The sequence below is a fragment of the Chamaea fasciata genome, unplaced genomic scaffold, assembly GCF_029207755.1.
Source record: "Chamaea fasciata isolate MVZ Bird 193981 ecotype frontalis unplaced genomic scaffold, bChaFas1.0.hap1 SCAF_5, whole genome shotgun sequence".
NCBI lineage: Eukaryota > Metazoa > Chordata > Aves > Passeriformes > Sylviidae > Chamaea > Chamaea fasciata.
Genome location: NW_027094090.1, coordinates 8,179,355 through 8,206,694, shown reverse-complemented (window position 1 = coordinate 8,206,694; position 27,340 = coordinate 8,179,355). Strand labels below are relative to the sequence as shown.

The 27,340-nt window shown below is 41.2% G+C and overlaps 1 protein-coding gene across 2 annotated transcripts in view; it reads right to left on the bottom strand.

Annotated features, from left to right (window-relative positions):
• SEMA3D (semaphorin 3D) overlaps positions 1-26,930 on the bottom strand; it is a 132,841-nt gene extending 105,911 nt beyond the window's left edge. For both annotated transcript variants that reach the window (XM_066182771.1, XM_066182772.1), the window contains exon 1: positions 26,756-26,930. The gene's annotated coding sequence lies outside the window, so the exon portion shown is untranslated. The remainder of the gene's footprint in view (positions 1-26,755) is intronic.
• Positions 26,931-27,340: the final 410 nt, after the last annotated feature.

Genomic DNA, 27,340 nt, shown 5'->3' with positions numbered 1-27,340 from the left:
ATTTGCCAAGGTTAGCAAATACATGTGTGGCGTAAAACCAGAGCTGAGATCAGTGAAAGACAAACCCTTCAGGTTTCACAGACATCAGTGGCTCAACACTGGTGGCAGAAGGGCTCCCACACATGAACTGGTGAATACCTGCAGGCAGGTAGGATGGAAAAGGCATCCCAGCACCCAGCAGTTGGGGAGATCTGTCACATCTTTCCTTTTGCCTCTCTCACACTGCAGTAAAATTCACTTTTAATTTACTGAAATGGCCCGGTTTTCTCATATCCACAACTTTTACTCTAATAAAGGCAGCACGGGGTGAAGGGTTTTACTTTTGCACCAGTTGATAATGTATCTTTAAAATCTTCTGTTTTCAAAATTACTGAGTAATTTAAGAAATGTGTTTTAAGATTTATGCTACAAATTGACTACGAGGAAATAGTTATAAGCTCTATTAATCTTCATGCTTTAAGGTGTGAGTGATGTAAGAAACACCATCTTGCAATACAGAACAGTAAAATTGTGAAGATTTATGCCTTCTGTTAAACATCTGGTCTTACCCACTCTTGGTGCCAGAATGGCAGACTGGATGAGCTGCTTGTTTATTCCAGCCAGGTATTTCCCTGACTCCTGGACTTTATGTTAAGACATGATGAACATCTTACTCCCACTGGAGAACTTTCCCTCTCATGAAGTCAATAGGTCAGAACTTGAAATTTACAGCTCATGAAAGGGATTCCTCCTTTGATTTTGTGAGATTCTAGTGCATCAGTAGACAAATATAAATATTTAAAACAATTGTACTTTATGCACTCCATACTTGTGCTTCATGTGGGCATAGACATTAATTTAAATGCCTGTCAGAACACAACTTCTTTAGCAACAGAGTGAATCACGAGGGGTAGGAAATATCCAAAAGGGTTACATCTCCCAGAACTACAAAAGTAAGCCCTATCAAAAAAATTCCTTTCATTTTAGAAAAACAACAAACTTTCCAATTCAGTTTTATAAACCGTAATTCTGGAGGATCAAATTAGTTATATTTACTTAGAATTCAGAATGATTTCATTATTTTTACTATATCTGTCAAAAGTCAAATTTCATTTTAAGTTAGTATCTGCAGTGGATCACGATAATGTAAAGGCATTTCTGTTACTGCCTAGTGAGTTTCAGAATTGTTTCAAAAAATACACATATTCAAAAGTTTCATGACTTTATCAAAAACTAACATTGACACAATGAAAATCATTTCGCTTTCTGAAAAAAAGTTTTCATTAGGTTTTAGAACAGAAAAGTTACACCGCCTTTTTCAATTACACCTACTTTTAAGATTTTCCAGAGGCAGCTACAGTTTTGCTTTGACCCTACTATTGGAAAGTGCCAGAAATACCAAATTATAGCAGGGAAAATGTGTGTGCACACACATATGTGTTTGTCTACAGTCTGCATGAGCAATTGAAAAACATCCAACATGCACACACAGCAAATCACATAAAACTACTCTTATGCAGAAGAAATTTGTCATTTAAATAGAAAATAATGGAAGGACTGCAGAGATTTCTCAGTAGTAAAACATAATGCTTCATTCAATGAGTAATCCCTGGAGCATACGGATGTTTACCTCACTCTGGGCAAGCTCAAGCGCATAGACAGACAATTACAGTGCTTCAGCTGATGTATGACAACTTGTTAAGCTGCTGTAATGCACTGACATTCTTTCATGGCCTTACAGAATGAATTTCTATATTTTCTTCCATGCCAATATAAGTTTTGTCTTTGCAAGATTAATCAGCTATAAGATATCTGCATGTTCAAAGTTAGAATGCCTGACTCTGTATACACAAAGCCCTGGAAACTTAAAAACTGGAACCTCTGTCTGCAGTCTCTCTGACTTTGGCAGGTACATTGTCTGCATCCACTCTGCCTTCAGAAAAATAAAATATTAGTAAATTTAAAAAGAAGATGAGATTTTGCAGTAGGAAAATCACAATACAATTTGGTTGCATTGCATCTTACATGAACAATGGCTGGGCAGCAGACTTATTTACATGAACCACGGAATACAATTCAAAAAGAATTTAATATATAGACATAGGCTGGAGATTAATAGTAAATGCTGGCAAATGGCTTCAGAGAGACTCCAAGTTTTGTCTTGGGAGAATGGTAAAAGGAGAAAATATATTGCTAAAGCCTCTCTTCCCACCACTTTTATACTGCTGCCTCTTGTCAGAGTGTAGGGTGCAAAGTTCTGAGACTGGTATTTGGCAAAAGCACAGCATAAATTTTTTCTTTTAAAAAAGGAGGAAAAAGAAAATCGAATGAAACTGCTTTGGTCAATCACACACAGCTATTGAACACCTCCTTTAGTGGCATGAGTCTACACTTCTCCATGAAATTTGTGAAAGCTGAAGGCAGTACTTCAAACTATTAATTTTCTAGGCTTTTAGATGCTATATAAAAATCTTATTTTCTATTCCATATTACTGGATTAGGAAAGTTAAAATACAGAGGTTATAACCTCTACTTCTTGGTAATATGGGAACTCTAGAATCTCAGAAATGGCCAAACTTCTGTATTTCTTTTCATGTATATGATCCAAAATTCTGGCTGTCAATGTAAAAGGAATTGTAAAGTGGTTTTAATTTTCTCCTAGTCATAATAATCTAAAGATATGAAAGATGCACGATTCAGAGAAAAGTAATCCATGCACACTCAGATACAGACACACACAGTATCCATAGTTGTGCTTTGTTCTACAAGAAACTCTTGTGATTCACAGCACCTGAGTATAAGTTTCCAGGTTACTATGAACTTATTTCTTAAATATTAAAAACAATGCATTTAAGAAGTTTGGGGTTTGTTTTTCTTTTTGTTTTGTTTGTTTGTTTTTGTTTGGTTTTGTTTGTTTGGTTTTTTTTTTGGGGGGGAGAGGGTTGTTGGGGTTTTTTTAATGAAGCCAAAAGTAGCAATCAATGGTCATCTATGTTCTGGTTGGCATACTTCACACAAGAGACCCTTGATAATAAATCATGGCTGAAATACCAAAATTCCTTCAAATACTTATCTCTGTTAATGATAACTACAGCTGCATTCAAAATCTGATGCACTTGATATCACTTACATTCCCACAGGAATATAAATCTCCAGGTTTCAGAAAAGGTATTCGTCTCAGGGCTCTGAAGAAACACACAGCTTTTTTGTTTGATGCTGCCTAATAGTATTATTGGGTTAACATGATGAAATAGATCTGCTTTTTTTTTTTCTCCCCTGAAGCTTATCTAGCCTCACATTATTAATCTGAAAACAGGCCAAAAGAAAAACCAGGAAGAGAGCTACAACAAATTCAGAGCTCAAATATGGTAATTCGGGCCACTGCAGATCTTCAATAGAAGCAATTTAGTCCAAAACATGGGAATATTGAAAAAGAAACATTATGAAAAGAGACTACTGAAGGCTGTTTCCTATCTGTTAGAGATCAAAGAGGATCAGAGTAAATATGAAATTGTCTTGGATCTGAGGTAATAATGTACCTAATGACCTTGAAATGAAATGTTTAAAAATCTGTATTTCTACCTTTCATTTTAAAAGGTGTGCATTTTAATCCCATGAGTAATCCAACAATGAAAATTGCAAAACTGTAACATATAATTAAATTTAAAAACAAGATCTATTCCATTCTTGCATCGAAATTATTCCTTTCATCACAGTAAAGCCCTATTGTTTTCAAAACCTAGTGCCTATATTTATGCAATTTAATTCATAAACCCCTGGTTATCACTGTAATTTTACTCATACGTGGGTTATCTAATGTGCACTGCTACCGCTGTTTGAAGTGTATTCCAAAAGCAGAAAAGAACTAAGACCCAGAGACACATCACCCCATCTTGCAGAAATGTCACTCATGCTATGAATAAAGCATAAGCTTAGAAAAACATCATCACCCAGCAAACAAACAGCATTTGCTGAACCAAGCACGTGTCTGGAGCTGTGCTCCCGAGCTAATTGGAGGCAGATTCTTGTGCCCTGCCACAGGACACCACAGCTGAGAAACCCCTCAGGCTGGTCATGGAGAGTTCAGCACGCTGTGCAAGGGCAAGTGCCAAACTCTGGGACAGGAGGCATGGCCAGAAATCCCAGAAAGCAGGCCAGGAAACAATGCTGTCATCTGTCATGAGAACCCCCGACAGGGCAGGAAGGCAGCAAGGACAGGGACTGGGCTGCTCTGGAAGCTGCCATGAGCCACTGCAAGGCTGAGCCCTGGCCTGGGGCATGGCTGGGGCTGAGAACAGGGAGGTGAAGGGTAGGTGGCACCAAGGAAGGGTGATGGCTCTTGAGCAAACAAGGCCAGCCCCTGTTTCTGCAAGAGAGGCCCCAAACCATCACGGCATCTGTGATCAGCTCTCTCCAGCTGGGCTGGTGCAAGACTAAGATGGGGACACCATGGAGACTGGGATGGGTCTCCCTCAAAACCAGAGGAACACTTAGATTACACTGAAATTATTCAGTATCTAAACAGTCTAATCTGAATTGGAATAGGCATACCTGCAGCTGGCAGACTGCCTTGTCCAAGGACACTACCAAATTCAGTCATGGGAGACCCAAAACCTCTGTGCTCAGGTTAAGCACCTAATTCTAAAGTGATGTTGAATTTAGAAAGCTAAGTAGCTAGGTATGACTCCCTGGTATACCCAAAAACAGAGGAAAAAAAACTCAAAGAGCAAAAGAACAACCAAAAAATCAACTGAACTCTTGAAGACCCTATTCTAGAAGCAAGTAATGAACTGATGGGTACATTCACTGGGATCTGGACCAGCCTCATCTCCAAGTTGGAGGACAGAAAATTTCGAAACTCTGCAACAACCCTTCTCATCTTTCCTGTGTGTCAGACTAACCCCGATCCAGAGTGTATCTTCTGGCTCAGCGTTGTCCAACATATGGTTCCAGGCAGGATGCTGCCTGTAAAATGCTTTTGCACTAATTTCACTAATTAGAACACTCAAAACAAAAGCAGAGCTTTCTGAGGGGGACCAGAAGTCAGAGCTGCCTTTCTGACAGAGACGTGGCATCAGCCACAGCCAAGGCCAGGAACTCATGAGTGACTGAGGTACTGAGCTAAAGTGTCTCCAAAAACAAGTGACCCCATCAGCCAAGCTGTGGATCTTGATTTACCCACCTGACAGCCCTGTTCAGCCCTGCTGGGCTGGACTGTGCAGAGCATCCCTGTGAGAAGCACCTGCAAAAGGAGGGGAAGGGAGGAACACTTTGTGTTTGGTAAAATAGGTTTAATAGAGCTGGAAATAGCTGAGGTGATTACCCTGTGTTAACTGACTAAAGGAACAAGACCCAAACAAAAGACAGTCTGACACAATAGTCCCAACAAAGTCAGTTCTGAAAGACATCTGACAAGGCAACATCTATTTTAAAAATCCTCAGGATATTAACTGTGTGTTTATGTTTTGTATTAGGAAGACTAAACATCATGAAAAGAGCTGAATTTAGCATAAACAACAGGCCAATAAATACAATACTAGTGCTTTAAAATAATTAAATAATCATTAGTTCATGCATTTATATTGCTTCCAAATACTGGCAGAATTCCTTCAAATAAACGAACTGCTACGTTTTTTGTTTTGTTCTGGGTTTTTTTTGATTTTTAAAGATTACATGTGGGCAGTAATTTAGGCAAATCTGGACATTTGTTCCATTCATCTGAAGTGAATAAAAAGCAACACATCTACCATGTTGCATTTTCACTCTTTGGAAGCCAAAACTAAGGCCCTCTAGGGAACAAGAAGCTTAATTATAAACTATCACTGTACAAGATAGATTCTCAGACATATCTCTGGGAATACATTCAATACACTAATCTGATATGCAATTTTTTTTCTGTTTATAATGCAAGACCATGGTTCTCTTTTTAGTGTAAAAGGAAGAAGTCAGCAAAACAGTGATCAGTTAGAGGCCTGAAAAGTTTGTTGTTCATAATACAGCTAGTGATTTTTCATAATCACAAGAATAAAAAAACAAAAGCAGTGTCACTAACTAGCAATCTATTTGTTGTTTAAATGGTGCCTAAATTTGTGCTGTGTAATACTTAGAAAATATGAAGTATAAACAGTCACAATGCAAAACCACATCGTTTCTATGCAGCTTTTTATAATTTTTGTATCGATTGTGAAAGCAGAAGTGTCTGAATGAAAAACAGAATTACCCTCACATTACTTTTTCCCTTTTCACACTCCTCATCAAGCAGAAGTACAGAATTTATTCCATAATATCCTGTTAGAAATATTTCTCAATTGCACATTACGACAGTTGTTTCATTTCTTTGCACAAAAAATACCCTAATAGGAATTTTGTTAATAAATGACATTTAAAGTTTAAAGAAGTTTGAAAGCAGTAGTAACTGTTGTACAACTCAACAACGACTATTTAGCCTCATCAGAGACTATTTAATAAGGCTGCATTTTAGATTTCCGTTGTGCAACAGAGAAGAAAATGAGTCATGTCAACAACACTGTCACCAAGGTCAAGCCCCATAGGAATCCCTATGAATTCCTTCCAAAATCCCGTGTTGATCTGTAAACTGTGATCTTACCCACCACATTGGTGAAGTGTGGAGCTTATTTTAAACAACTGCACAATGACAGCCTCACTCTGTTTTCACAAATATGAACTGGATCTCTGCAAAGGCACAGAGCTGTGGCACCACACGAGAGGTGTCCATCAGGTAAATTCATTCTCCTGAGCAAATAATTTGCAGAAGTAAACATGAAAGCTTTGGACTGAATCTAATTTAGATAAATAAAATCTGAAGACCCACACATGACATAAAAAATGAAGACTAATTTATCTTCTCCAAGAGATATGTCTGCTTAGATCACATATATAAACTGGTACGAATACTATTATCCATGGTAATAATATTGCCCATATTCAGTATCTTTGAATTCAGTTTTCAAGCCTCTTGAAATCATGCAATTTTTAAACATGATAAAATAAAAATGCAATTATTTTGCCTCAATAACAATGTTCAGTACTTTAGAAAAGCTTGCAGATGCAAACAGCAATTATCTAATTATTCATTCTCATTTTCCTTCTTCTTTTCCCAGCAATTAACTTTGTGAATATCTTCACATTTTTAATGGAAGTAGAAGTGATTTACAGTAAATAGTCATAACCAAGTCTCCATTATCAGAGTAATGCAGAGAGGAATCAATAAGGCGTGTGTTGGTGCTTGTCCACTGATTTCACTGAAGTGGCACCAAATTAGGTAGAAAAGGATCATGACCACCATGACCCTTTAATACTGGTGACATTTGTGGTCACCTGTACACAAATACTCGATTTCTTGTCTTAGTTCCAGCTGTAAGTTCTTTTGACAGAACAATCATTCAGGTAATTTGAATCAAAGTAGAGTCTGTCTTTAGTTACTTTAGTGTAAAAATGTTTGATAATATCACAAAGGCTCAGACTCACCTCCATTCAATTCAGGTACTTGATAAATCGAAGGTGGCAGCCTGGTGACTTGAAGCTACAAACAACCAACAGAGAGAAAGAGTAACCACTGGAAAGTGAAACTACCAACCTGAGCTGGGCAATGCCTTCTCATTACTCCATTTAAGGTTCAGATTCTACAAAGAAGGAAAAAGGCAGGTCTATGCCGACAATTGTTTATGTATTTCACTGTACCCAGACCAAATAAATGCTTCCAAAGTCAACAAAAAACATTACAAGAACAACTTCTTTTGTTTCTCCAGTTCCAAATCTACATGTAGTTACTCCATTACTACATAATGCCCATTGCTGAACAGTCACAAATACCCCAGACATATCTGAGGTACGGTACTCTACTGTAGGAGGTGAAGAATCCCTCCAATAATTGTGTAATAGGTTCTTATCCTCCTGCCACTAAGTCAGAAAAGTATGTCAGTAATGTTAGGTGTACATTTCCTTCCTGTAGTGGTATTCTCACTTGAGAGGAAATGAACAAAAACATCAGTTTGCACAACAGGGATTTCATCACCAGTGAATTGAGAAGACTATATGGACAAGAACTGAAAAGCTGCAAAAATTACAGCTGGAATGAATGTGATGGAAAACAATGTGACCCTGTCTCTTACAGTAAAACTGTGAAGCAGAGAAAAAATAAAGGGAATGTTTAACTCAGCTCACTTAAAAAGAACAAGACAATGCTTCTTCTTCCTTGGTGTCTTTCTCAATCAGTGTCCACCCTCTGCAGGAATGACTCAGGAGCCCTGAAGAACACATGCTTTCTGACCTGCATGATTGCATGATCCAGAAGTGTAGCCTAGTGCATACACATTAGGGAGTGTGAAGGGATGGACGTGCAGACAGTGATATTTTGGGATGCTGATAATAAAAGCACTTGTCAATTACATTTCATTGTTTCCAACGGAGGGAATGGCTACAAATCAGTGAAACTTGACAGATCTACATGTCTACTGATTTATTATTACTACTGAAAATAATAACACTTTTATTCAATTATCTACATAGATACACTCTCTGTGTTCAGTAAGTTAAAAGAGGCTTGATTAGTCCTGTATACTATTGATGGTTCCACCCCTTCCTACTCTTGTCTTCCAAGGCATCGAAGTGTTGTGAGCAATGGTTGTAAAAGAATCAGACTAGACAACAGAATTGCCATATCAGGTACCAGAAGTCTTCAGCAAAAACTGGCAGAATATTGCTGTCCTGGATACACAGGAAACATGCCCCAGTCCTAAAATAGAGACTGAAGGTAAAAAAATAAAAATCTCACTTTTTCTTTCTCCTAACCTTTTTCATTTACAAAATTTGAAATTCTGTTCTTTTTATATACATACATTTGCAAATGTAACTGAAATAAACTGATTCAAGGAACTGAAAACATATCACTACTGGTTTTTTTAGAGCTCATATTAGTCAAACCATCCAACTAGCTTGTGATACTACTTCTGTCACTGAGGTTTGGGTAAAGAGAAGAGCAGCTTTCTCCTGGAAGGTCTCAGGACATTTCACTTAATCTTCTGCCTCCCACCCTGGGTCTCACTCATATATTTCAGTTTGTCTCCCTGTGTGGCCATACTGGGAGCATTCTCAAGCTAAACCCACAGGAAAGAAAAAGAGAAGAACAGGAACCGTGCAAGAGCCTGCCTGGACAGATTGAATAATGCTCCCAATTTGTTAAGATGACTGAACTTCCCCAGTGTTATTGTTTTATCATTCCTTTGAAATCATAACTTAATACTTTTATTCTCTGTGAACTAGTACACTAAACAGTTACTTAATGGTGAAGTATTAGAAAAACATTATTGTAAACACATAAAAATAATGTAAATGTACTGACATATGTTAATGATTATTGTTATAAATACCTTTTGGGAAAGCCATATCAAATTTATAAGATTAGGGTTTAACCATGGCCCAAAATTCAGAGTTCTGTTAAACACATTCAGCCTGAATCTTTCTGAGTCTCCATGTGAAGAAAGTTTAGGCTTTCAAAACAGACTGAGCCTGGCCATAATACAACAGGATCAGAGACATACTTGTCCCGCAAGGAAAAGCACTTCAAACACCAGGGTGCCAGTCTGTCAGCACTTATCACTCAGTGGGTTATTCTATCTTTCCAGCAGATTCCCCTTCCAAACTTATACTTCATCACACTCCTGACCTTGCTGCATGTGGCCCCTTCAGCAGAGTTCAAGTCTGCCTCAAGTAAGACAGGGAAAGTTTATTCACCACTTCTCATTATCATCTCAGAGACTTGTTCATTGTAAGCCAAAATTATTTATTCTGCTGCTTTGGGGGTGTTCGTGGAGAAGGAAGAGGTGAAGAAAATTCCTACCAAGAAAATGCTATGCTCCAAAGAAAATGAGCAAAAGTCCTCCCTTTCAGAAGTAAATTACTGACTCTGCTCCTGTTTGGTGAGCAACTTTTCATCCAAAAATGGGATGGAAACTGAGGTGGCCAGACCATTTTGTGCTCCAGCTAACACAGTGTTTGAGATCAAGAAAAACAGGCAAGGCTGCATCACTCTGGCCTGCCTCGTATGGACTCAGTTTTTTTTTTCCTTTGAAACATTCCATTTGCTGTTCAAGCCAAGACAAGAAAAGAAACATTTTTAACCTTAAGGGTCTGACATAAGCCTACAAAATTAAATAGCCAGGACTAAAGTGAGGCAGGTTTTACAGTTCTTAAGAGGCTATCCTTTGTTCCTTCCTTAACAGTACATTATAGCCAGGGAAAACTTTCCAAGCTGAAAGCAAACAGGCAAGAGCAGATTCAACTGCCTTTATTTAAACTGAAATCTATGCAGGTCAGGACCACATGGTACTAAATACTATACAAATAAAGAGCAAGTATCAATACCTTCCCTGATGAGCTTACATCTAGGAAGATAAAACAAACAGAAGATGGGTGGAAGAGAAGTCTGTGTAATTACAGGAATATGGTACAGTCACCCCTAGAGCTGCTTAGACTTGAGCTTCCAGACCCCAAGTCTAAGTCTGGAGCAGTAAATAAAATGTGCCAGACGCTATTTGCAGACTCAGACAAAGCAGCCTGGCACAGCTTCTGCCTATACAACTAAGCAGTCATTCTCTTCAAAGCCAAGTGGTCTCATCCATATTGTCTCCTGGGAGCCCTCACATCCCCCCAGCCTACAATCAGGCAGTTTGGAAATGTGCTCGCTGACAAGAGCAAAAACCAGCCCAGTGAACACTCTAACAAACACCACAGGCCAGTAGAGGCCAACACAGTCTTCTGGCCTTGTTTAACATGCAAATACAGATGAGACTCATCTGTCTCCCCTGTGATCGGCTTCAGAGTCCCTGCACTCACAAGGGAAATGTGCCACTAAAGCCATCACCCAGTGACAGAGTCAGAAAAACATCCCATCAAGTTTTGGCACTTAAAAAATACCGCCTTTCATTGTGTAATTCCTGTGGAAAATACAAGACACGGCAAAATCTTGCAAAATATTCCAACAGTGTGACTACACATCAGAATCTGGCTAACACAGCCATCAGGTAGAAATCAAAAAGCGAAGGGGGTTCTAGGTTTCATTAGCATGTGGACAGATAAATTACAGGTGAACTCTTTGGAAATTTAACTCTTTTTTTTTTTTAAAGGTAGTGTTAGGCTGAAATATCAGCTGGTTTTTTGTGATCACTGAAGCCACTTTCAGAAAAGCTTTGACAAAACCGGAAATAAACAGCAGAGAGCTGATATCCACTACAGTACACACAAGTGTCCTCCTACGAGCTGCTGCTTAGTTCACCTCCCATGAGACAGCAACGTCAAAAGACAGGGGATAAAAGCCATGCACACAGAACTCTGACACGGGGACACTACTGATCTCCAGTGCTTGTCACAGTCCTCATGCCACATGTCACCACCTCTTGCCTTTGCCAGAGGACCCATTTCATGGAGTCCATCAGAGCTGCAGTCAGCACTGGCTTATGTATTATAAACACCTGACATTCAGTGCTGCTGTGCTTGCTGGAAATGGATCTGTAGGACTGAGGACGGAAGATTTATGATGAAATGAGAGTAGAAATGGGAAATAACCTTTTAAGATGGCAGGGTTACAGACAAAGAAAGGTATGTCGTAAGTCTCTTGTTCTCTTCCACCCCAAGCTCAGAAGAAGGGATTAATAATTTATCAGTTAAGAAATTAGCAAAATTATTGCCAGCATCTCTTGTCATATTCAGATGAAATGCCTAATTTGTTTTTTTTTTTTAATTAATTCATGTGAAAGAAAAACTAAAACAAAAAAAAATAACAAGCATGGATCTTGGAAGAAAGAATTTCAGGAAGTACTTTATGTCAAAGAACAGCCCTTCTGCCAACCAGCTGTTGGGGTTTTTTTAACAATTTTTGAGAGTTGAGCTCCTGAAGCTTCTTTTCTTTTTACTATTCCAGAAGCCTTGGGGATGTTTCTCTTCTAATTTTGAGCCCACTCATGAGCTGGGAATTCTTTTCCCAATGTGTGAGTGTGAATGATACGACTGGAGACTGCACAACTGCTTACCTCTTCTCTTGCTCCTTGCTATTTGCCTAACTCTTCCTGAAAGCAATGGTAGAAACTTTTTCATAGGTTTATTTGAATCTGCAGAAACCAAAGACTCAGCCTCCCCACATGTATTTATAAAGACTTCTCTAGAACAGAACAGAAGGACTTTGAAGTATGTATGAAGAAACTGAAACTGGGAGCCACCAGTTTGTCTGACACAGAAAGGAGTCTCACTCACACGGTTGTTGACACTTGCACCTCCAGGGATGCTTTAAATAGAAAAAGACTTATACAAAATGATATTTCAAATTTAAGTGGATCAATGGCTTGAAAATGCTCTCAATTTGTCTTGAAAAGCATCTGAGAATTGGTGCTACAGGTCCAATGCTTTGCTCTCACAAGAAAGATATCCTCAGTGGCCATGGACTTGTCCATTTCCACCTTCCAAGCTCCCCTCTACAATCCCATCAAACTGATTGCAAGGAACTGTTAATTACTACTAACTGTGCAAGAGCAAATCACTGCACCCCCATGACTCCAAGCTGGATGAAAATATTCCTACCTCATTTCTAAGGTATACCTCTGGTTTTTAACATACTTGCTAATTTCTTTCAGCAGTTTCAACTCATGCTCTTTGTACACAGCAAATAGTCTAGTGAGGCTCTGAGTGCAGATGAACTTTACCAGGGCAGGTGATAATACTACCCACTTTTGTTGTGTATTGCACTTGCACACCTCAACAGCTGTCAGCATCACTTAGTTAATCTGTTTTGCTTAATGTAATCCTACCTGGTGCAACATGAGAAGTTGGTGCTGTGTCACAAGAGAAGAAACTTTTGCAAATGCCCGAGGTACTGCAGTTACTGCTGCAGATGAAATTTGGTCTGATTGCTTCACTTCCAAATTTTTTGACTGCTCTTTTGCTATTAAATCTCGGAAAGCCTCCAAAAAAAAAAAAAAAAAAAAAAAAAGATAAAATCCTGAACATCACAAAAGCTGCATTCTTCCACACATTTGTAGGTCATCTTTGGCCCACTTCCTCATTTTAGTAATTACAGCTCCCTGCACCCTGCCCATGGATACAAGGCCTTGTATGATGTGTTTTTTAATTCAGAAAATTACAGCAAGTTAGTGCAGGAACCCTCTGGTAGACAGTAGAGCAATTCAATACTAAAACACTGATAGGTCTCTGTATGGTTTTCTTGACTGATGTTACACAGCTGATCTATTTTTATGTATTATTTGCACTGGGACAGTGCCTGGAGGCCAGGGCAGGATCCCATAGTGCTGCACATACTATCCAATAGGATGCAAGGGCCTCTCCTCCTTGCAACCTGTAGTCTAAATACATACTGAAGGAGACCAGGTGGAGAAAACAGTCAGAGGAGAAAGTGATACAGTTGTTAATAAGAGTGACAGGCAGAGCCCAACAGCTACTTAGCAATATACAGGCAATGCACAGTTCCTATCACTGTTGTCTGTTTTATCTCTGTCCTTGGTATAATGTTTTTTTGCAACCTGCAGTGACCTATGGACAAACATTCACAGACAGTCGTCCTCTGCCTGTCTGAAGCTCTGGGCATTTGAAAACATCTTTCACTGCCCACTGAATTAGGGAACAGAGTGGGTGGTGTGAAATAACAGGTTTGGAGTGACCCACGGGAGGATTATACTTTGGGGTGTCAGGGGAGCCCAGAAGGCAGCTGATCTCAGTGCAATTCACATAATCTCTGTCTTTATTCCCTTACACATTGCCTGCAGCAGGAACAGCCAAGAGTCTTTATGGTGTCAAGGAACACAAGTCTTAATTTCAGCCCAGGCTGTCCAGGGAACCAGCAATGGGTGCACTTCCCACCTAACTCACTAAGTCTCACTTTGGTTGAAGATGGGCTTTTAAGCTCATAGCCTTGTGACCCAAAAACATTTCCTAAATTAGTTATTTCACCTCCTGATCAGAGTCAGGACAGTTTTACACAGATAAAATCCCCACTGTGTTTAGGTCCTCTGTGCAAACCCTAAATGTCTCTGTAAGTTCTTAGGACTGTTCAGCTCTGATTTCCAAAGCAATAGTGTTGGGTCTGCAAGGTCAAGTAAAAACAATAAACAAAAATTCCTGCAAACACTTCCGAATTGAGCACATTGTGGACATTCCCAAGCATATGTCTAGTCCAGTATCATACCCACAGGCTCTCTGACACCAGGTCCCTGTCCCTGAAGTGACTGATACGCTTACACATCCCTGTCTCTTCATCACTAGATGAGCCAGAGGACAAGGGCTGAACAGCAAAGGAACTTTCCCATTCCCTGCAGAGACAGGCAAGTACGGAAGCAACAAGCAGTTGTGAGGGAAGTCAGATTCCAGCTGTGTGAAGATGAGCTCTGGAGAGGCTGGAAGTGGGAGCTATCAAAACAAGAGGGACAAATCCTGAAAGCAGCCATCTCCTTTCAAGAGTGCAAAGCAAAAAGAGTAAACTGCTCATGAAGTCACTGCAGGGTAATGAATGTGATTAGTACAAGGGGGGAAGGACTCTGACACGAGTCACACCAACAATAGCATAAACTAATTAAGCTCCTCTTTCTTTGAAGTGAGAACTTGTGCCACTGCATGGCTCAGCAGAGACCTCAGACAGGTCATCCTGGTCTTCCTCATGCATCTGTACTGCCTAACTTTCCCTCAGATCCCCAGCATCCTACAGCTGCTTAACACATGGCAACCACAGAAGCTCTCAAAATTTTTGTAACTCTTCTTGTAGTAACTTTAATTTTCCCACATTTTTTTCTTTAAATTCACAATGTCCAAAACTGCATTTCCTCTGAGGATCAGTCCTTTTCAAGGAGACAGCAACCACCTAGAGCTAACACAGTATTTCCAACTACTTAGGCTGTTGTATGAAAGCAAGAGCCATCAGATGTAGATTGCCAAAAGAGCTTAGCTCCCATTTAGTTACTAAGGACTGGATTTTCAAGTGTAGTGTTAGGTAACATGGGTCATGTAGGCTGTACATGATACAACATTTTTAGTAATACATAGCACAGTAACACTCCTTGGGATGTTGCTAGTCTATGTGAGAACTGATTTAAGGAAACACAAAAAATGGGAGCTCTATCATGTAGTTAGATATTAATATAAGACTTCCTGAATGTTTTACAAGAAACAAAAAGAAGAGAACACAAGTTCTTTGAGGTGGTTTCTGTAATTATTTTACAAGAACATTTCAGCAAACGCATTCAATAAAGACATTTTTCCCCCTTAAAATTAAGCTGAGTTGATTTTATTTCATCCTTATATTCTTAAGACAACACTCATCTTGCCTAATTTCAATCATCTAAAATTCAGGCATTGTCTTGACTCCTTCCAGAGAGGTTGGAGACAGGCACTGCTGAGTTAATTCATCCCTTGGCTCAGATACTGCATTGCCCCTGGGAGCACCTCATCCTGCACAGAAAACAGAGGAAGATTAGGGGACCATCCCACACTTCAGACAAGTGAAATAAATCCCATCTTAATTAGCCTTTCCACTCACTGTACTTGCATCGTTACAATATCTGAACATCCATACTTTCCAAACCTGTAATCCTCACACTCTTTCTGTGATAAATGGTCATTTTTACTCATTTACGGACATATACAGCTGAGGCAGGTAGAAGCCAAGTTCTAGACCTGTAAAGGTATTTAGCAAGTTAATTGTCTAAATTAGGTGTTTTTCAGTCAGCTGACAAATACTCAGTGATGTAGACAAAGCAGTGGCAGTTGGGTGCCCTAAGGAATTTGCTAGGATCTAAGCAGAATTGACTTGCCTTAAGGACAAATGTCATAGAATTAACCCCAGGCCTCCTGAGCTGCTGTCCTAACGTTTGGAATGCCCTTAACATCAAGCAAATCCTCTGCTGTTTTTTGAATAAAACTTTTGAAGTATTTACAGTCATGTCGTCTTCTTTGTCAAACTAACAAGCTGTGCACACTCAAAGTCTTTCATTCTTCCTCATAAATCAAACCTGACTCCAAGCCTCCCTTCTCACTTTTACTGGTCTTCCCTAAGCTATCCTTAGATCTTAACTTAGCAGTAAGAGCACAGTGAGGCCAAAATTCCAGGATTTTTTAGGTGTTACTGTGATACAATTAAACACAGGGACATCAGCACAGAGCTGGATCTAGCACTAAAATCAGTGAAAATACTACATTCACTTCAGAGCTGTACTCTGGTATGCAGCTTCTGAGCACTCTGCACCACAGCACAGTGCACTGACACCATGTCTCTTGCACTTGGAGAAGTAATTGACCAAGACCTTAAAATTTAAATACTTGGGGCATGTCAACACGAGAGTCCAGACACAGTATAATGTGAATTAGCAGCACACTGGCTGGTCTGCAATCACATCACACAAAAGAGTGTATTAGAAGGAAGCAACTTACTTTATTTGGAAGCAACTTGCTTAATTTGAGCAACAGCCTTAGGGCAGACACCCTGTGATGGGCCCTGCAGAGTCAGTGTGAGGAAGATACCACTCTGCACAGTTATTCCAGTTGAACAGTAGCTGACTCCCAAACTTTATCAGACCAGAGCAGGCTTCAGCACTGGGTGATATGTGCTGCTTGGAATAATCTTGGGGAGAACTGCTGAGTGCTGAACATGTCCTCAGACTTGCCTGGAACTTGCACCTGGGTTGCAATATGGGTCAATTTATAAAACAGACTCTACTCCTTTCATCTGGAAAGATTTTCTTTTCAGCAATAATCTCATTAAAGTGAAAGAGAAAAGCCAGTTTCTGTAGAGAGGGAGGTGTCAGCCCCATATTATTCAAGCAAACGACAAGATTAAAACACTGTTTCTGGTACTAAATAAGGGAAGTTCTCCCCTTCTAGGACAGCTGCTTTGAACCATAACTAATCAAAACAATCCTGTATCAACCTTGAATTATCAGAGTCTAACCATTTTCTGTTTTCAGAACCCATAAGCACAGAGTATGGAAAACTTGTAGTAAACACACAGGTAAAGTACCATGCATCTTTCAAGAAAGATATTGAAATAATTATGAAAGGTTTATCTGACTTCTGATTATTAGAGACGTATTTCATCACCTCTTTTATTAACTAGACCCCCAAAACCTTACACAGTTACCCTTACATTGAATTCAGTAGCTTGTTTGTGGACTAGGTCTTATTGTACAAATAAGACTGAGTTTCTGGGGGATATCAATAAATCAAGATTCTGCAACATCCTTTGCATGGAACTGCCTTGTCCATCTTCTGAAAAAGTTAAATCTTCTACAGCAATATTTGAGAGTTCTGCCCAATCACCCAGCTTCAGAACAATGAAACATCTTTGTTCTGTGTCAGGGTTTCCAACCTGTCATGCAAACCACTAGAGGAACAAATTACTTCAGAGTTTTACACACACCAGAGAATCCCACACAGCACTGTATCTCTATAGGGGAATGCAGAGTAAGTGCTTAGGCAGCAAACACTGCCAAAAACTCAAATGCCTATTTTGGGACTTGAGAAAGTCTAACAGAAAAGCAGGAGGTGGAAATGACTGCTGCACAAGAAAAGACACCCATGGGACTGAGGTCACATCTTCAACTTGAGATCTCCAAAAAGAGCTCCGAGCAATTGCTGCAGACCTCACAGCATGGCTGGGTTTTCCTTCTGAGCAATGGCACACACAGGCTAAGCCTGGGAAGATTTCCATAATATAATATAAGGGCAGCTCAGACCAGATCCCATCAGTGAGATCTAGTAAAACAAGTTGGAAAAAAGCTACTGATCTTCTAGGAGAGAATACAGGAGACATTGACTGAGGATCCTGAATCTTGAGCACAAGGCCCACAGAGTCTTGGTGTCTCTCAGAACAAACTTTGCTCACTGTCAATCACTAATTTCTCCATCCTCCATCAGCACCTTTTCAACTTTTCTAACTGCTTGTGCTCACATCTTTTCTCCCATGTGGCTCAAACCAGAATGAAGAGAGTCAGCACAATTTAAACAAGGTCATGCTTTCCAAGCATCAAACCAGTATTTTGCTGAGAAAAGAATGAAAACAAATTGTACACTGCCTACTGCAAGGCCTTGTGAGATTCCCCCAGGGCCACCACAACAGACCACTGTAATCTCTGCTGATGCTTGCACTGAAGATAACAATGCTGCTTGTTATCAAAGCCACTGTGTCCCAGTCATTCTGGCCTTACACACTATTTCTCTTATAAAGATGAGTGCAGCACTTTATAGATTGTCTAATACTTTATCTTGGAGATGTCAAATCTCACTTTCCATTGTGTCATGTTGAATTCCTGGAAAATAAAACAGAACAAATCCACACACATTCCAAAATGCTTTTCTCACATCACTTCTGTGGCATTTACCTTGTTTGTAGGGAAAGGAAGGAAGGAAAGCACAAAAGGATGGAAAGTACTTTTTTTTGTTGTTTTTTTAAACACCATTTACTAGAACAGATTGTATTACCCATAAATAATGGTGGTAACCTAGGATAAAAATAGAAATTAGGCCTGTCTTCACTAAGAAAATGACTATCCATATTTCATCACTGACCAACTGCAGAACAGCTGTGCCTGTGATATCAATGTTATCACAAAGGAATTTCTACCATTGTCGTGAAAACCTGGCACAAGACCCGAAACCTGTCTGAACTCTCTCCCTTTAACAGTTTAACACCCCACATGTCAGATTACTACAGCAGAGTACCCCTGGGGAGTGAGAGATTTTCATCATGTCAGGACCATTTCTGGGAATTGACAGGATACAGGAAAACTATGCCCGAAGCTTTTACAAAAGCACAAGAGAGAGTTTAACTGTAGGAAGGAGATGAAATTTCAGAGGGGAGTTTGGAAGCAGGGGCAGATTGTCCTGTGACTTGAAACCAACTGGAGAACTGCTACTGCTAAAAAGGATGGTCAATTCTTGTTAGGAAAGACCAAGCCCTTGTGCCACAGGACGTGCAGGCACTAGCACAGACCCAGCACAGTGGAAAAAAAAAAAAAAGGATAAACCACACAGAATCTCACCTTGGCTTTTAAATGGAAGACAACAATTGCATTCTGTTTTTTTCTTTTTTCTCTTGCTTTGAAAGCAGATGTTTAGGATTGAGACAAAGTCCCAGCACTGTTTGCTGTACACACACCTTCTGCTTCTCTATCAGGCTGTGAAAAGCTAGAGAAATTGGCACTGGAGCTTTCAGTAGTGCGTTCTGTGCCTCATTATTTATTCTTCATCCTTACACATCAATGTACAACAGCAACAAACAGAGAAGAAAACCAATCCTTCCATCATTCCCTCACTTAAGGAGCCAAAGCACAGTAACTCATCTTTCACCACGCAGGAAGGATTTGATTTTAAGTACCATTGAGGAGATAACTGTCTGTGTTACGAGTTTCATAATGGTGCTCGTGTTGCCATTTAGGAAAGTAATGAGCTGTAGCAAAGTCACAGGAAGCAAAGGACACAGGAGCTTCAGTCTCCTGAGGACAGCACAGCAATTTATCTGTACTTGGTAGTGCAAAACTCTTAAGGGAAATAAAAAAAAAAACCAAACCAACAACCTAAAAACCAAATCACAGACACGTGAATTTGTAGACAGATACCTTAAGAAAATCAGCCCATTTCCCCCTTCACATAAATTTTACTATGTGAGTTTAATAAATCAGCCTAAGCAGTTTACAATTATTTTATCTAAGAACAGAAAATCTTTCCATCTGAAAACTCCCTTAATCTCACTGAAAGTTGCACAGGTTGTTGGGATGTTATACTGGGGAAGGTACTTTTTGCCATAAATCTGTTTTACTTTTTTTTCAAGCTGAGGCAGTTTTATGAGATGAAATATATCTGCTTTTTTGTAGATGTCACTAGAGGACTCTAAACACAAACTGTAACTCCAAAACAAACCTGTACACTGCAAACGGTATTACACAGGACATTCATCTTAAAAAGACAGACAGCACAGAGGAGCACAGTTAAATGTACTTTTTTATCTAGAAAGAGCACCTACAAGATCCCCGGACCTGAACAATGTTGGTAACTTTCTTAGATGCACCAATTCTCTTACTTTTTCCTCAGTTATGTGGGGGTGACATTCCAAAAATTACATCAAGTCAGCTTTTCCTTAAAGCTTTGAGTTCAATTTGCAAAATAATAAATTGAGTCTTAAAATAAACACCTTGGATTTCATGAGGTCTGAGGAAACCTCACTTCTGACAAGATTACAGATTGTATAAGGCATCAGATCAACTGACCACAATGATTCAGACTGTAGTTATGTAAAGCATCCTTGCCTATTAAAATAGTTTTAGGAAAAAAATCAGATTAATAACAGAGATTTATGATATTAACTGACTCTTCAGGCAGCCAAGTTCAGCCTTAAAGACCAGAATAAAACTGCCTTTTGCTGTTTCCAGGCTTTACATGTATCCACCCTTGCCCACAGCACGTGGGCCACTGGGTGCACACACACCAGAGCTGTGACTGCTCAGTGCCTGTGGTGCTCTGCCCACCTCGCCTGCAGGGCTGGGGTGGGCTCCACATGTGCCCAGTTCTCCCACAGACTGAGAGGAGAAGATCCACCTCTCCCAGTACCTTCTATCCAGCACCTCCAGGGTCAGTATGCTCCTTCAGGAACAGGCAGTATTGGTCTCCTTGTGATTAATTCAGTGGTGTAGCTCAGTACCAAGTAAGAAAATCAGCACTGATACCAAAATGTTAATTGGGGCAGATTCAGTAAACGAAGTCTTATCCCTGGAAGATGGTGCAGCAACTCTGCAAAGCCAGGCTCTTTCTGTTGGGTCTGACAATGGAGCACTCCCAGAAATGTGGAACTGAGGTGCCTGAGAAAGCCACGCTCCTGAACACTAGCAACACCACAGCTCTGACCCACACTTGGGACACTCGCCTTCCAGATCACCTCGGCATCTGAGCCACTGAAATATGAGCTAAAGATTTCTTTTACAATTTCGTTTTTATTTTAAGTATTAGAAGTAAAGGACTGACCCTACTCATATCTGTCTGCCGTGAGACCTCGTTGCTGGCGATCCCAAATGAGTCCCATGGCAGCGGCCTGCAACTTGATGATCTTCAAGGTCCTTTCCAACTCAAACCATTTTATGATTCTGTGATGTCTGATGGGCCCCTCCCAATGTTACTGAACTAATAAATTAATAAAAGCTTCTCTGAATGAAAAAAGGCTTACTGCTTGTAACTAATGACTACATATAAATACAAGTGAGAAATTTGTTCCTATGTCTTCTCTGATTTCTATTGAACAAAAATGGAACTTCAGAGAGATATAACATACTATTGCTCTATTAGTACAACATAGTATAGTAGCAGCCTTGAAGATTTATTTGTGATCTTAATAAAGGTTTTCAAGCACCTGCTTAATAAAAGGAAATACCACATGAAATTAGGTAAAGGATTTATTTAAAGGTAATTTATATGCAGGTGGGACCCTTTTTTTCACAAGGTAAGAGAATGGATATAAGAATGCTACATTCTGCAAAGCTACAGATTATGACAGTGCAGAGAACTTGACAGTTAGAGCTAGTCCTTATTGTAAATCTTGGAGAAAAGGAACTGCACTTAAACCAGCCTATTACTACTTGTCATTGCCCTTTATTTTATTTCCATCTCTCAGAGTGGAGCTCTCTGGATACCCAAGGATGTTATGAGCACTTTTCCTTTATTAAAGTATTCTAAAGCCTTTTAGTATAAGCCTCCATAAAACCTCACACAAATGCATTATAAAATTACAGGGAACAAGTTCCATATGAAAATTTCATCATATTTCTTCTTACTATTTTTTAGCAGAGATTCTGACATTAAGCATGAGAGAAACAGACATTGTTTTAATTCTTCATTGTGGAAGGGGAAAAAATCAACTTTTTGCTTTTGGTTAAGAAAGAATTTTTTACATACTCCCTCTTTGCTGTCTCCCCATTGCAAAACCAAAAAAGGATTTTAAACAGACAAAAAGTAACCACAATTATATGGAGTGTGTCATTGATAAATTCCAGGGGAATACAAGCTAGGTAGGCACATACCATTAGATCTAGCTGTTCAAAATTTTAAAATTCTAGCCAAGATTAAGCTGGACTATTTGACCACACCAGACCTCAAGACTCTGTTTAACTTTTAAAAGGCTCAATCTCACCCTAGTCTTAGACTTTAGGAATGTAACTCTTTCAAGAGACCATTTTACACAGCAGCCTATCTTTAAACACGTGCTTAGGTCTCTTGAAGTCACTAAGTACAGACAGACTGAGAACAGGCCCAAGTCTTTCATTTTATGACAGCCTCAGTTTTGTATAATTTTAGTTAATCCTAGGCTTTCTGTTCCCAGTGCATTTAGTCGTGAGTTATGATGACACAAGATGAGATCACACTTGCTGCTGCAATGTCTTCAGGAATTTTGGAAGAGGATGTTCCAGGAAAATTGGTAACTTCTGCCTACCCCCTTGGAGAAAAAAAATAAGAAAGCAACAACAACCCAGCACGTCACTGGAGTATGTTTAGATATTACAGAGGTTTTAGCCTCCCTTCTGCTGCATGACATCTGCTTCCTGCAAGTCTCCTGATTCTCTGACCAACTAAATTGGAAACAGTTTAATTATGGTTATTTATTTTGCTTTTAAACTGACCACATTATAAGAAAAAGCTAACACAACTCTTCTGTTTATAGCAGCACAAGAAGAAAAATATGCAAGGAACTACAGAAAAGGGTAAGTGTTACTGAAAGCTGAGTAATACACACAGTGTGAAATTCATGCAGTGCAGAAAGCCCTCATGAGTTACATGTCTCCTTGCACATATAAGTCCTAAAGCATTAATTTATCTTTAGCCATGTATGTTCTGAGACATTTAGGATTTATTCTGAAAATTAAGTTTGAAAATAAATATCTTTAATGTCCTGTGCTGAGTCTGTTCCCAACTATTAAGGAAACTCTCAGGTACCAGCAGAGCTCTGAACATTAATCACATTTTCCAGTTACGTTGTGGGGAAGTGCAATGACTTAGTTAAGGCCAGTATAATGTCCCAGGCTTAAACTACCACACCCATCACACTGATAGGCAATTGAGTGAACAATTCAACCCAGATGGGAATCCAGGTTCTTCTGGGCTCACTGTTATTTATTCTGCCCATTAGGTTATGTGACTTCCATAAATTATTTTGCAGTTCCCGTTAAAAGAAAATAAATCTACATGATGCTAAATGCTGCCTCCCAGCTGTAACGCAAAGTGGAATTTTGGACCACAGCACTGCTTCCTGACTCATCTTGGATCCCCTCCATGTGACGTTGGATCCATCTAAGCTGGGGAGAGCAGAATAGAAGGGCTGTGCTTTTTTTTCTTTTTTCTTTTTTGCTTTTTTGCTTTTTTTCTATCACCCACTGTCAGATAACACGTGCATGTTCCTGCAGCATGTGAAAAAAAAAACGTGGAACATGGAAAAAAACCAACAATACCAGAGAGGGGCCTTCCTGAATACACAAGGATAGAAAGGAGAAGATAAAAGGGCTAAAGATTTGTACAGGGATTATTTAAATAATGACTCACTGCCATCGGTAAGTTTATAAAATATATAAAACCCAGACAGAAATGCTGGGGCAGGGGAAAACTGTGCTGAGAAGTGTGACAGAGGTGCAGCACTAAAAAAAAGTTAAAAATAGCACACCCACGGAGCAAAATTTCCTTCACACATAAATACAGCCACTACACTTCATGTCTCAAGCACATGGCTTTACTGTGAGCTTCTCTGTTGCTTGTTTGCAGCTGGAGAAAATCCAGAAAGCAAAGAAAACAAACACATGGCACGTTCCCTGCGTCTGTCTGATTTAATGGCATTTAGCACACACCTTTGGCTCTTTCCAGGGGTTAAAAAGACAAAGGGCCAAACACAGGTCCTGCAATCCCGCAGGCTGCCCTGCCAAGAGAGCGCGGTGGGAAAGCCTCCTTAACCAGCCCCAAAGGATTCCCTCATGGAGGAAACCTCAAAGAGCACAGAGGTGGCTCAGTGGCCAATTCCAGCACCAGGGGTTTTAGCCAAAGAAATCCTGGCATGTGCTGGGAATTCAGCTGATTCCCAGCTGATGAATCAGCCTCTCTGGATCCACAGGTGACTACAGGCGTGTCTACACTGCAGTGGCACAATGAAGTGACATCCGAGATTACAGCTGCTGGACTTGTAACAGCAAAAAGAATGAGAGGAAACGCAAAACAGGGATTAGAAAAGAATCCAGAAAGACATCATTATTTTGGCCACCCTGAGCTAACAGCAGGCTCACAGGGTGACTTCAGTGATTATAGCTTTCTGCCCATTAAACTGTAAAGATCCTGACTGTGTGGGACATTCGCTCCTCTGCTTGTTTTGTGACATGTGAGAGAGGCTGAGCATATATAATTCCTCTGTTAGGATCAAAATAAGGACAGGTGCTGTTGGGAGTGTTTCATCCTTTGCCTTTGCTTTTCAATACCTTGCTGTTTACATGGCTAGCTGCTTAATTATCATTACTTTATCTCTGAGTAAAAAAGATGCAGTATCCTCAAATACTTTAAAGGGCTCTTTCCCAATGAACAACATCTATTTCCATTTAACACTCCAACTTAATTAAAACTTTGCCCCCTCCTCCAGGGCCTTGTTTCATTTAATTCAATTGCCAAATCCCACTAGAATGTCCAGGCTGCAGCACAATTTGCATAATGAACACAGTGGTATCTACAGTGAAAACATCACCTCCCAGAAAACAACAAAACAAAACAACAACAAAAACAACAAAAACAATAAAACAAAAAAGAAAAAAAGGGAAGCAGAGTAAGATGAGAGCAATTACAATGTTTTGGAAGGTTGGCTGATGGCACAACCTGCAGTGGAAAGAAGCAGGCAGAGCCAGTACTTCGTAGTGGGATCAAAAAGAGGTATCAGTCTTCTGGGGATCTGACCACAGCTACTCACCAAGACAAAGCTGAGGGCAGGAATACAACTCGAAATTATATCCTTCTCCTATTAGTCACTTTACTCAGTACTACTCAAAGGCACTACTCCCTTCTTGGGATTATTGTCCTGAAAGCACCTACCAGCTTTTGTAATAGAAGTCATTCTTGTATTTTCAGACACAGCAGAGACTGGTGAAGCTGCTATTTCCATTTCTGGCTAAAGCACTCAACGGGCAGAGCCCACACAGTGTAGGATTCACAACACTTCTGCCTGGTCTAGAGCACAACTCTCAGTGCTTCAGCACTGCACCTAATGGGAGCCTGTTCTGCTGTCCACACCCTGAGAATCCCTGCTGGATCGATCCAGGCGTAAGGAGGGAAAGCAAATTTAGTTCCTGGATCTCAGGCTAGTCTGGATGTCTAAGCCAAAATAAAGTTCAACTAAAAGTGAAGCCAAGCTGCTTAGCCTGATCAAGGTGAAAATGCTTCAATTCATGAGACATCTCAGAGCAGGACTTGTCTTGGAAATTTTAAGAAAAAGAGGTGTGGCACCTGCAGAATTCGGATACCTCTGTTTGACACTAAGTTTACAATTATGGATTAAAATATCCCAATTCCTCTTTAGAAAACTATTTAGACACCCAACTTTCACAGAAGACTTTGGCCCTTACACTTTGCAGTAGATGATGTGCTTTTCTGGATCAAGCCCATAATAACCTAAATAAACTAATTAAAGGGCAAAGATGAAAAATCACATCAATTGCACTAATGAGGACTTGAAAAACAGTATAGAAGGGTTGTGCCATTAGCATTAAACGCCTCCAAATGGTAAACAGCCAAATCAAGTCCCTTTTCCTGTCCCCCAGATTTGAAAGTAAAAGAGGGAAGGTGACATGCTACAATTCTTCCAAGTTCTTGCCTGCATCTTCCTGCCCTCTGTCAGAAACATAGACACAGCGTGAACTGCTGCTTTCTCAGTTTCTGATGCCATTTATCTCTATTGTTCTTGGGCAAGTTGCCCCAGTTCAAGTCAAAGTGAAGCTCTGCTTGAGGAAACATAGGTGGCTGCTTTGTGCTCCCGCAGCACCGTCACCGATTACCTAACGCGCTCAGGAATGTTTCCCCTCTGCAAGCAACAACTTTCATTTTGCAATATTCGCTGCAAAACAAGGAGCTTTTCCACCCTGGGAGTTCCTTCACAAAGTGAAGCGGAGGTGGTCCCCGTGAGCAGGAGAATGATCCTTCAGCCAGCACCGCGGCCAGCCAGGTGCTCTGCGCTCCCAGGGATGGACGCGCTCAGCAGCGGCGCTCAAGGCGATTCTGGAGGACTGAGTAAAAAGGAAGGAATTCTGCCACCGCTCCAGCAAGCAACAGTTGTGCTGAGCAGCATGGGCTGATCATGCCCTGCTCCCTTCCCAGAGCCCGGAGCCACCTCTGCGGAGCAGGAGCAGGCGCAGGGGTGCCGGGCTGAGCGCACCAACTCCTCTCCCATCTCACAGCCCCTACGCCCCGCTCCCAAAAACTAACTCCTTCTCCCCCTTCAGCCCCAAGCCCAGCCCTAGCAGATCCCAGCCCTTTCCTAAGCCAGCCCCATCTCCCCGCTGACAGCGAGGCAGGTGGCCCGGGGACCGCCAGGTGCCGGCACCGCTCCGCTCCTGCCGGGGCAGCCCCGGCAGCGCTCGGGGCAGAGGCGAGCGGAGGGTCCGGGGCAGGCAGAGGGCACCCCAAGCACCTTCCCACACCGCCCTCCACCCCTTCTCCGCGGCGGCGGAAAGTGCCGCAGCGGCCGCGGAGCCGCGGGGCCGGCCGGTACCTGCCGGGGCCGGCGAGCGGCCGGAGCGCAGCGGGGCCGGGCCCGGCCCGGGGTGTCGGAGGCGTTGCGAGCGCGGCGGCTCCTCCCCGGCGGCGGCGGCAGCGGAGGGTCTCGCTCCTTCTGCGCCGAGTGTCAGACTTTCCTTCGGCCGCCCTCCCTCCATCCCGCCACCCCTTTCCACTCCCTCGCACGCACATGCACACCCCTCCAGCAAATGGGCTGCCGCCTGAGAGTGCGCCTGTGTGTCCGGGTGTCTGTCAGCCGGCGCAGGCACACACCCCCTGCTCCGCCGCCGCGCCCGCAGCTGGTCCGCCGGACGGCGGCTCCCGAGGAGTGCCGGCCTGGTCACGCCAACACCCGCCGTGGCGGCGATGTGCCCACTCGGGGACCCTGAGCCCGTGTGCCTTGCCTGCACCACAGCCCTCTCCGGCACTGCCGGATCACACACCTGCGGGCTCGCACAGGAGCATCCCGATCTATCTCTGGGACCGCCGTGCGCGGCTGCTGCTCCTCATCCTCACGACTAAAGCAGCCTCAGGTCTGTTCACGGTGTTCTCATGATAAATTCCCTCTATAGGACACTGG